The following is a 9,723-nucleotide window of genomic DNA, read 5'->3' as shown; positions in this document are numbered from 1 at the left end:
TCTCAAAGCCCTCACCCCCCTCAAAGAACCCCCTGTCCACAATTTCCCCTCCACCCACAGCACTGGCTAGGCCCTCAGAAAGACCGCCATCAGAGCCTGTGACTGAGCTGGGGCATGGTCGGGGTTGGGCTCTGTGCCTCCCCTCTTGACTGGGCCTTTCTGGGGTCCCTGCCTCCCTGTGAATCCTCAGGAGCAGAGGAGTCCCCATTACCACCCCCTGCCTCAACATTGCCTCTGCCCCTGAGCAACCCACAATGGGTCTTCCTCTGGAGCAGTATGTCCCCCTCAGCACCAGCCACCGTGTGCTGGGCTGAAAACCAGTAGGGAAATCTTGCCCAGAGGTTGGAGCTGGAGGGTGGTAGTCTCACCTGTTTCAGAGGAACACTGATGACCGGAGCTTGTGGCCCAGGGGCTGGGGTGGGACGAACCATGGGGCTGAGGCCACCTCCCAGGCCTGCCCCTCAGCCTTGGTAGGCCCCATGAAGGAGACTTAATAAAGGTAAGAACAGTGTAAAGGAGGATATTTTAACAGCCAGGACGCCCACAATTAAACTGGCTGTCTTGGAGGTGTCTACACTGAGGTGAGCACACTGTGGGGGTATACAAGACTCCCATGTACGAGTGGGCTGGACTCAAGAATTTCTGTGGCCCAGCTCAGATTTCACACCCCTCAGATTTCACACCTGGGCCATAAATACATACATACATACATAAATATGTAAATAAATAAAAGATTCTTCTCCTGCTAACTGGAAAAGAAATCTTCATGAGAGGATGGGCCAGTTGCCTATAACCTCAGAACTGTGGAGTGGCTAATTCTACACAGGGCTGAGGAAGTTTTGGGAGGTGCTCCACGGAGAGAAAGAAAAGACTGAGGGAAAAGATGGCGGGTGGGGGGGTGTGGGGGGGATGAGGGTGGGGACGGGGTTCAGTGAGAACACGCATGCACATGCACAGCTTTCTAGTTTCCAGTTCTGGTTCCTTACTCAGGAAATGTGTGAAAAACTACTTTCATAATAATATTTCCTCTTTTGCTTACAGCGTATTGAATTGATCCCTCCCCCTCTTTTTTTTTTTTTTTTCTAAAAAATCTTTTCTAAAAAAGACACTATTTTAAGATCATAGGCTTAGGAGTCAAGTTGATTTAGGTTTATGTCCTCCTCTATGAAATAGGCAAAATAATCCTTACTTCTTGGGGTTGTGCAGTGAGGATGAGATGAGATGTGCAGCCTAATGCTGGCATTGGCACTCTAACAGGTCGGTGTGATGGCTATTATGTTTCTATAGGAGTGAGCTCAGTTTTCTCCTGAGAATCCCAAAGGGGTCCAGGAACAATGCTCTGTAGGGGTCAATTGAGGGTCCCCCATTGTTCAGTTCATAAACACGCCCGGTCTAGTTTCCGTCTTCCATCAGCTTCACAGACCCGGACCAAACTGATAAGTGTTCTCAGGGTCCTTTACTGCAGCTACGGCCTCCCAGTGTCCTTGCAGAGTCCTTTGTTCATGGTTAGTCTCATTGAGACGCTAGAAAGGAGAGATTGTGTATAGTAAATGAAAGCAATAGGAAGAAGACACTGAGGGCTCTGCTGGAATGTGGATTCTGTACTAAGCATGTATTATATCTAATCTCCATGACCCACCTGCAGAGTAGGTCTTACTGTCCCCCTGTGACACCACAAACTGAAATTCTGAGAGGTTGTGTGACTTGCCCTAAGCCCCTGGCTAACGCTCCTATAGCCTTGAAATTCTGCCCACATTGGAAGGCGTTCTAACCCTTCAAGCTCTGGGATCTCAGTCAGATTGCTTAACTTCTCTAGAGTCCTCACCTGTTAACTGAATTTTAGCTGAGTTCACAACAATTCTGAGAATTTGAGACAGAAGACACGCACTTCCTCAACCCCCTCCATTTTAAATAATGCTCTCAGCAATGCTCTCAGAGATGTTTACCCTCATTTCTCCTCTGTATTCCAAGAATCGTGACCAGCTGAGGAAATACACAGTGGGGAATGCAAGTGGTTAGTAATAAACACCAGCTATGACCATGTGATCAATTTCAGAGATAAGGACTGTGATTCTCATAAGTATCCCTCCTCATTTTGTTATGAACATGTTTGGTGTGTGTGTGCATGTGTGTGTGTGTGTGTGCGCGCGCGTGTGTGTGAATGCAAAATGGTACAGCCACTTTGGAAAGCAATTTGGCAGTTTCTTATGTGGTTAAATATACACTTACCATATGACCCAGCAACCCCAATCCTGGATTTCACTCAAGTGAAACAAAACTTACATTCATATACAATCTGTAAGTATTTATAGCAGCTTTATTCATAATTGCCAGAAATTATGGGGACTATCCAAACATCCTTAACTGGTGAATGGATAAACAAACTTGGTGCATCAATATCATGAAATAAGTATTACTTAGAAATAGAAGGGAATGAACTACTTTTGCACAAACACCATGCATGAACCCCAAGTCCATTATGATAAATATAAGAAGGGCAGATCAAAGCCTGTATGAATCATTTGTAGGACAATCTGGAAAGGACACAACTAGGACAGAAAGCACATCAGTTGTTGGCAGGGACTGTCTACCAGAGGGAAGAGAGAGGGAAGGACTATCTACAAATTTTACCTGTATAAAATTTTAGGGTGATATAACTGTTCCATATCTTGATAGTTGTTGTGGATGTATGATTATCTGATACATGAAAAAGTATGAATGTTACTGTATGCAAATTATATCTTAAATACTTTTTTTATAGGAGGAAGGAATTAATGACTACTTAACTCATACACTGAGATAAATCTTTCAAACTACCGGGTCCACGAAAGTTGAGAGTGGAAAAGGGAATATATATCAGAAATTCTTGGAGAAATTCCTTGGAAATACTAAGAGTTCAATGAATTCCTTGATTGCCTGTGCAACAGAATCACCTTTGGGATTTATAGAAAATGTACGTGGCTTTGGCTTCAGAGATTCTAATTCAACAAGTCACGGCTAGGTCCCAGGAATTTCTATTTCTTCAATATTCACTAAATTGTTGTGAAACCCATCTTGGTTTAGAACCCCTGAGACATAATTTCTAACGTCCTTTCCAAACTAAGCATTCCCATGACTGCATAGAAATTAGAATTTATGTCAACTTCTCTGGTGGAAAAAAAAAAAAAAACAACAAAACAATCTTTACTTTTACTAATACTGATATTTAGCATTTCTTTCAATTATGAGTTGGGTAATAAAACTCAAATATTAAGGGTGCTTGGGTGGCTCAGTCGGTTGGGCGTCTGACTTCGGCTCAGGTCATGATCTTGCGGTCTGTGAGTTTGAGCCCTGCATCGGGCTCTGGGCTGACAGCTCAGAGCCTGGAGCCTGTTTCAGATTCTGTGTCTCCCTCTCTCTCTGCTCCTCCCCTGCTCATGCTCTGTCTCTCTCTGTCTCAAAAATAAATAAATGTTAAAAAAAAAAATTAAAAACAAAACAAAACTCAAATATTAGCAGTTTCTATGACTTTGCTGCACACAGACACCTCATGTATTTTCATTACATATTGACATAATATAAATCATGGTATTTCAGATTATTAAATATCTAGATATGTTAGATCTCTTGAAATAACATTAACACTCATCATTAGTTGGAAATTATGATAACTATTAGAATTATCTTTGTGTCTAGTTATACAATACATTAATAAACATACATATTATATCACAAGCTATTATTTCAACATTTTGATAATTGCATTTTAATAAAATTAGTTTCCTTTATACTCTTTTACATTTTATTTTATTAAAAAAATTTTTTTAAATGTTTTTATTTATTTTTGAGACACAGAGCAACAGAGCATGAGCAGGGGAGGGGCAGAGAGAGAGGGAGACACAGAATCGGAAGCAGGCTCCAGGCTCCGAGCTGTCAGCCCAGAGCCCGATGCGGGGCTCGAACTCATGGACCGTGAGATCACGACCTGAGCCGAAGTCAGATGCTCAACCGACTGAGCCACCCAGGTGCCCCTACATTTTATTTTATTCATTTATAAACACTTATTCTAAGGTTGGCTCAGTTGGTTGAACTTCTGACTTCAGCTCAGGTCATGATCTCACAGTTAGTGAGTTCCAACCCTTCTTCGGGCTCGAGGCTTTCAGCACAGAGCCCACTTTGGACCTTCCGTCCCCCTCTCTTTGCCCCTGCCCCACTACTGCTCTCTCTCTGTTACAAAGAAATTAAAAAACATAAAAAACAATTTAAAAACACTTTCTCTAGAAGAGGTCCAGTGCTTTCCCAGATGACCAAAGAGGCTCACAGCACAACAGACTTAAGCACTTTCATGGTAAGTCTTCTGGATTTGAAGTGTGATAACTTCCATAAATGAGACACACCCATATTTAAATAAAAGCAGAGGGGAAAACTGGTCTAAAATACAAATAGCCACTGGGTTTTGGGTCACCTAAAGTATTTCTGGTGAACAACGCCCTTCTGCTCAATCAGGTTGGCAAGGGAATTTGTTTACTTGTTTGACCCAAGTTGACAGGTTGAGGGTAATAAGCCTGGGGTTTGAGAGCCACGCTGAGCTAAATCTGAGCAATCCCCTATCACACACACTGTGATACTTCCACATATGCACCTGATGAGACCTCTTCTTCACCTACGCTTTCAAGAGCATGACAAAACAAAGCAAAGAAATCAAGCCCAGCCAAGGTTCTGAACTGGGTGCAAAGGCGTAGATTTGTAAAAGCAACAGATATCATGGAATACACACAAGTACACAAACACACACAAACGCATGCATAGAATCAAACAGTAAATGTTAAGCTCTATTGAAGAAGGGCCACATAATTTATATATCCTCTTTTAAGATACTATACTTAATTATTTATTTTTATTATTTTAGTGTTCGTTTTTGAGAGGAGGGGGAGCATGAGTGGGCGTGGGGGGCGGGGATACCAGAGAGAGAGAGAGGGAGACAGAATCTGAAGCAGGCTTCAGGCTCCGAGCTATCAGCATAGAGTCTGACGCAGTGCTCGAACCCATGAGCCACGAGATCATGACCTGGGCTGAAGTCGGTAGCTTAACTGACTGAGCCACCCACGTGCCCCTAAGGTACTATATTTAAAGCTCTGATCATAGCACAGTGAATAAACCATGAGGTGTTTTTGTCGTTGCTATTGTTTCATTTGGCTGTAAAAGATATTAATTGCCTATGGAAAACAATCCCTAGTGGAAATGAGCAAAGATTATCAGAGTGAAGGCATAATGACTACTTTTGGAAAAGTACTGTGTCAGAGGGCATAAGAACATGAGGGTAAGAGTCTAGCCTTTAGCCCAAGAGACATATAGACTCTACTGCTTCCTAGCTAAGCGATACTGAGTGAGCTGCTTACCTTCATGACCTCATCCTTTATCCATAAGGCAGGATTGTACCTGCTACATTGGCTCTTGTGATGATTGAATGGTATGTGGACAGGGAGAAAAGATTGAGAAAATGTGATGGGAGAAGCCTTTCTCCAAAGATCAAAATCAAGGGATTCCGTAAAAAATAAGATGGATGGAGGAAGAGAGGGATGGATAGGTAGTTGGCTTGATGTGTGGCAAAGTAAGCAGTGAGAACTAGTAGAAAATCAGTGTAAGGGTGTTTACTGTAAAATTCTTTCAATGGTTCTGTAGGCTTAAAAGTTCTCTAAATACAATGTTGGGGAAAATAATCAAGAGGCTTTTCTGTAGCAGTGAGTGGCCTTTGGAAATGTCGATGGTGCCAGGAAATGAGGAACGACTCCCTCACGTTCCACTGTGTAGTTGGGTTTAGGGCCCAGTGTAGAGTAGACAGATTTGGGCAGGCCCAAGTAATTTTGTTTCCAAGCACTTTGAACTTGAGCAATTTTTTTAGCCTGACTTGTCCTCATTTTCATCCATGACAAACAATGAGAACCATGCCTACCTCTTAGGACGGAATGCAAATGTTCCCGGCACTTATGATTAGGAAAATGGTTAGGGAATGAAAATTATTATTATTATTTTTATCAGAGTAAAGAACACCTTAAAATTCATCTAATCCCAAACCCTCATTTTACAGATGGACAAGCAGATGCTCAGAGGGGAAAAGTGATTTCTCCTAAGTCACACAGCTGATTAGTTGTAGAACCAGAATTTGAATTCACATCTTCTGTGTTCCAGTCCTGTAATCTGTCTCTTGAATCGCTCTTTCTCCCAAGGCTGGTTTCTTAAATCTTATAGAATTACATGATCCAACTCCATGGCAATCAAGTATCGTCAATCAATCCCAATGCAAAAGAGCAAATGCCTAGTAAGAGACAGACCAAGGCTGGAATGGTGGAGTTCTCACCCCTGCTGGCTTTGCTGATCTACCCTCAGGCAGTCCCAGATTCCAAGGCATCAAGAGATTTTGGAGCTGCCCGCTTTGAGCCCTCTAGGGATCTTGGGCCTGAGAAGCACCGTGGTTCTCCCACTGGGGCACAGGGCATGTGGTAACTTCACAGGTGTAGCTGCAGCCCCTTACCAAAACATTCCTTGTCCGGTCTCATTTGACAAGATCAGGGCAAAGAAGCAGTCCTACTGGAATATGACTGGGGTCCCAAGGCCTGCCTGTTCCCACATATGCTCCCCACGTTGGGTCAGACAGCTCCAAATTCTTGCTGAACTTGCAGAAGGGAAATCAGAGAACTTCCACCCCTTGGGAACCATGTGACTATTTAGCAACATTCCACCGAGAATTCAGCAATTGGAGAAAACAGCTTCTACTGTCTGAGTCATTCTCCAATCTCTGGCCGGCTCACACGGGGACATTTCTCCAGCCTTATCTAACCAGGACACACGCCGTGCTAGTCTTAGAGAAAATTAATCTACAAACATTTCTTCTTTAATGTTCGGTACAGGAATTCTCATGGCAATATGATTCTGGGCTTCCTTATCAGTTGCCATGAAACTTGATGATTGTAGACCCTGAAGAATCTAAAGTAGCAAAATACTTTCCACAGAGAAGTTCAAGTTGTGTATGAAACAATGAAATGCGAGGTCTGGATATCATTGTTTTTATAAAAATGTTAAGCTACGTCAGATTTTCGGATCGCTTTCCTGCCGTCAGAAAAAACATCTCTGGAACTGGCTGGCAATGAGCGAGCAGACACTGGATGCGTTCTTTTTTTTTTAAAGTTTATTTATTTTGAGGGGGGTAGGGGCGGAGATAGGAAAAGAGAGCATCCTAATCACACTCTGCACTGTCAGCACAGAGCCCTACATGGGTCTCAAACTCCAGAACTGTAGGATCATGACCTGAGTCGAAACCAAGAGCCTGATGCTTAACCGACTGAGCCACCCAAGTGCCCCTAGATGCATTCTTTAAATTTGTTTTTTATTGCTGTGTAACTTACATGCCATTGTCATGGCTCTCATTTTAAGTGTACTTACTGTTCAATGATTTTTAGTTAACCGAAAGAGTTGCACAACTATCACCCCAGTCCAGTTTGAGAACATTTCCATCACACCAAGGAGATTCCTCCTGCTACTTAGGCAGACACTCTCCATTTCCACTCCCAGCCCTTGGCAACTGCCAATCTACTTTCTTTCTCTATAGATTTACCTTTTCTAGAAATCATACAAATGGGTAGATGGCTTCTTAAGAGCTGAGAATCATAAATATATTACTCACAGATTCAATCAACCACTTACCAATGTGTATTATGCATACCAGTTGCTTGCGAGTGAAACAGACTAGTTCCTGTCCAGCTAAGAAGGCAAGAAGTTCAAACAACTAAAACCAAGAAAAGCTGATGGTCTATGAAAGGGGAGGTCCAGGGCTCTCTGGGAATGTTTATCTGGAGTTCATAAAGTAGCCTGGAAAAGTCAGAGGAGTCGTCTTGGAGGAAGTGACATATGAGTGAAAGACTCAAGAGTAGGCTGGAGGTAAGCAGGAGAATTGGGAGAGAACTCTGCAGCCCAGACGTAGAGGATGTGTGTTGAATCTGAGGGACCCAAGCAGGTTTGGCAAGGCTGAAAATATAATGTGTGTGAAGGAGCAGGGAAGGCCAGGGGACATGGTGACCACGGCGGTTGGCCTTGGAGGGTACATAAAGCCAGGTCACAGTCGGCCATGGTGTGATGCTCGGATGGTGTCCTGAAGGCAAGAAGAAGCCTCTGAGGAGGTTCAGGTAAGGTTGCATGTGACATCACAAACAGACTGGAGCAGGGCAAGAATGCAGACAGGAAGACCAGCTAGGAAAGTGCTGGAATAATCTGGGCGAGAGATGCCACTGGGAGGCAGCATAGCCATGTGGTTAAAAGCTTTGGACTTTTCCAGAGAAGACATACAGATGGGGGTGTGGAGAAAAAAGGAATAAGGAGCTGGCTTACACAATGACAGAGGCTGGCAAATCCAAAACCTGCAGAGCTGATGTTTAAATTCAAGTTCAGTAGTTGGCAGTTGTCGTAGTACCAGGAAGAGTGGGTATCTCAGTTAAAAGGCTGTCAATTAAAAAGAGTGGATATCTCCGTTAAAAGGATATCTCAGTTAAAAGGCTCAGTTAAAAGGATATCTCAGTTAAAAGGTGGCTCAGGTAGGAGAATTCTCTCTTAGTTGGGGGAATGTGAGCCACTTCTTCTATTCAGGCCTTCAACTGATTGGAGGAGGCCCACCCACATTAAAGAAGGCAATCTATCAATTACTTAATCTATCAATTTAAATGTTAATTCCGTTCAAGAAGACCCTCACAGAAAGACCCAGAATAATGTTGAACCAAATACCTGGGCACCCCATGGCCCAGTCAAAATTAACTATCATCTAGGTTAAGAGTAAAGGTAGTAGCTAGGGGTACCGTTTTATAAAGAGGAGTCAGGGAAGGTATCTCCAAGGAGAAGCAAGATGCTATGGAGGAGGCTCATTCTGGGTGGAGGGAACAATAAGTACCTAGGGCAAATCCAGAACATCTGAGCTACAGTAAGAAGCCACCATGGCTGGAGCAGGAAGCTGGTGGGGGACGCCTGAGGGAAGGAGCTGAGGTTGAAGAGGCGGTCAGCAGCAGGTTCATGTCAACCTTGTGAGCCACGGCAAAAATTGGGCATCTCGTTTTAAGGGCTGTGGAAGACTACTGCAGAATTTTAACCACATTTCTGACTCCTGTGCTGAGACTAGGTTGCAGAGGGGCAAGAGAGGGAGCAGGGACACCAGTAATGGAATTTATTGTGATCAGGCTAGAGATGATGGTGGCTTGGGCTGTAGTGAAGGCTGTAAGAAGCAGCCGGATTACAGGCATACTTTGGAGGGGGAGCAGAGGACCTGATGGTAGGGTAAATAGACACATTAATAGACAAGAGACAAATCCTCAGGATGTGCCCCATCAACCCTTTTCACAGACCTCAATTATGCTCAATGACAATTCAGCTTTCACACAGGGAAACCCTTTGCTGGGGCGGCCTCTGTCAGCTGATGCTTTTTCCGAATGGCTGTGGATGTGCTCACTCTTCTGGAAAGTTGCTCTTGCTTTATTCATCACTATATGCTTCTGTCTGTTTGCCAGGAAAGCTGTCTGTGCACGTGCTGCCTTCACTAGATCTTGGGAGCTCAGCTTTGCTTTGTGAGAGCTTCTTGGCTAAATATCATGGACTTGTTTGTTTGCTTTTGTCTTATCTTTCTGAAGAACTACAATGTTATTGAGGTCTAATATACATATGTCAAAGGCACAAAGCTTACGTGAACTGTTTAATGTGTATATTTGT

Source organism: Acinonyx jubatus, chromosome B2, assembly GCF_027475565.1.
Source record: "Acinonyx jubatus isolate Ajub_Pintada_27869175 chromosome B2, VMU_Ajub_asm_v1.0, whole genome shotgun sequence".
Taxonomy (NCBI): Eukaryota; Metazoa; Chordata; class Mammalia; order Carnivora; family Felidae; genus Acinonyx; species Acinonyx jubatus.
The sequence above is the reverse complement of the archived record's forward strand: the minus strand, read 5'-3'. Positions refer to the sequence as shown.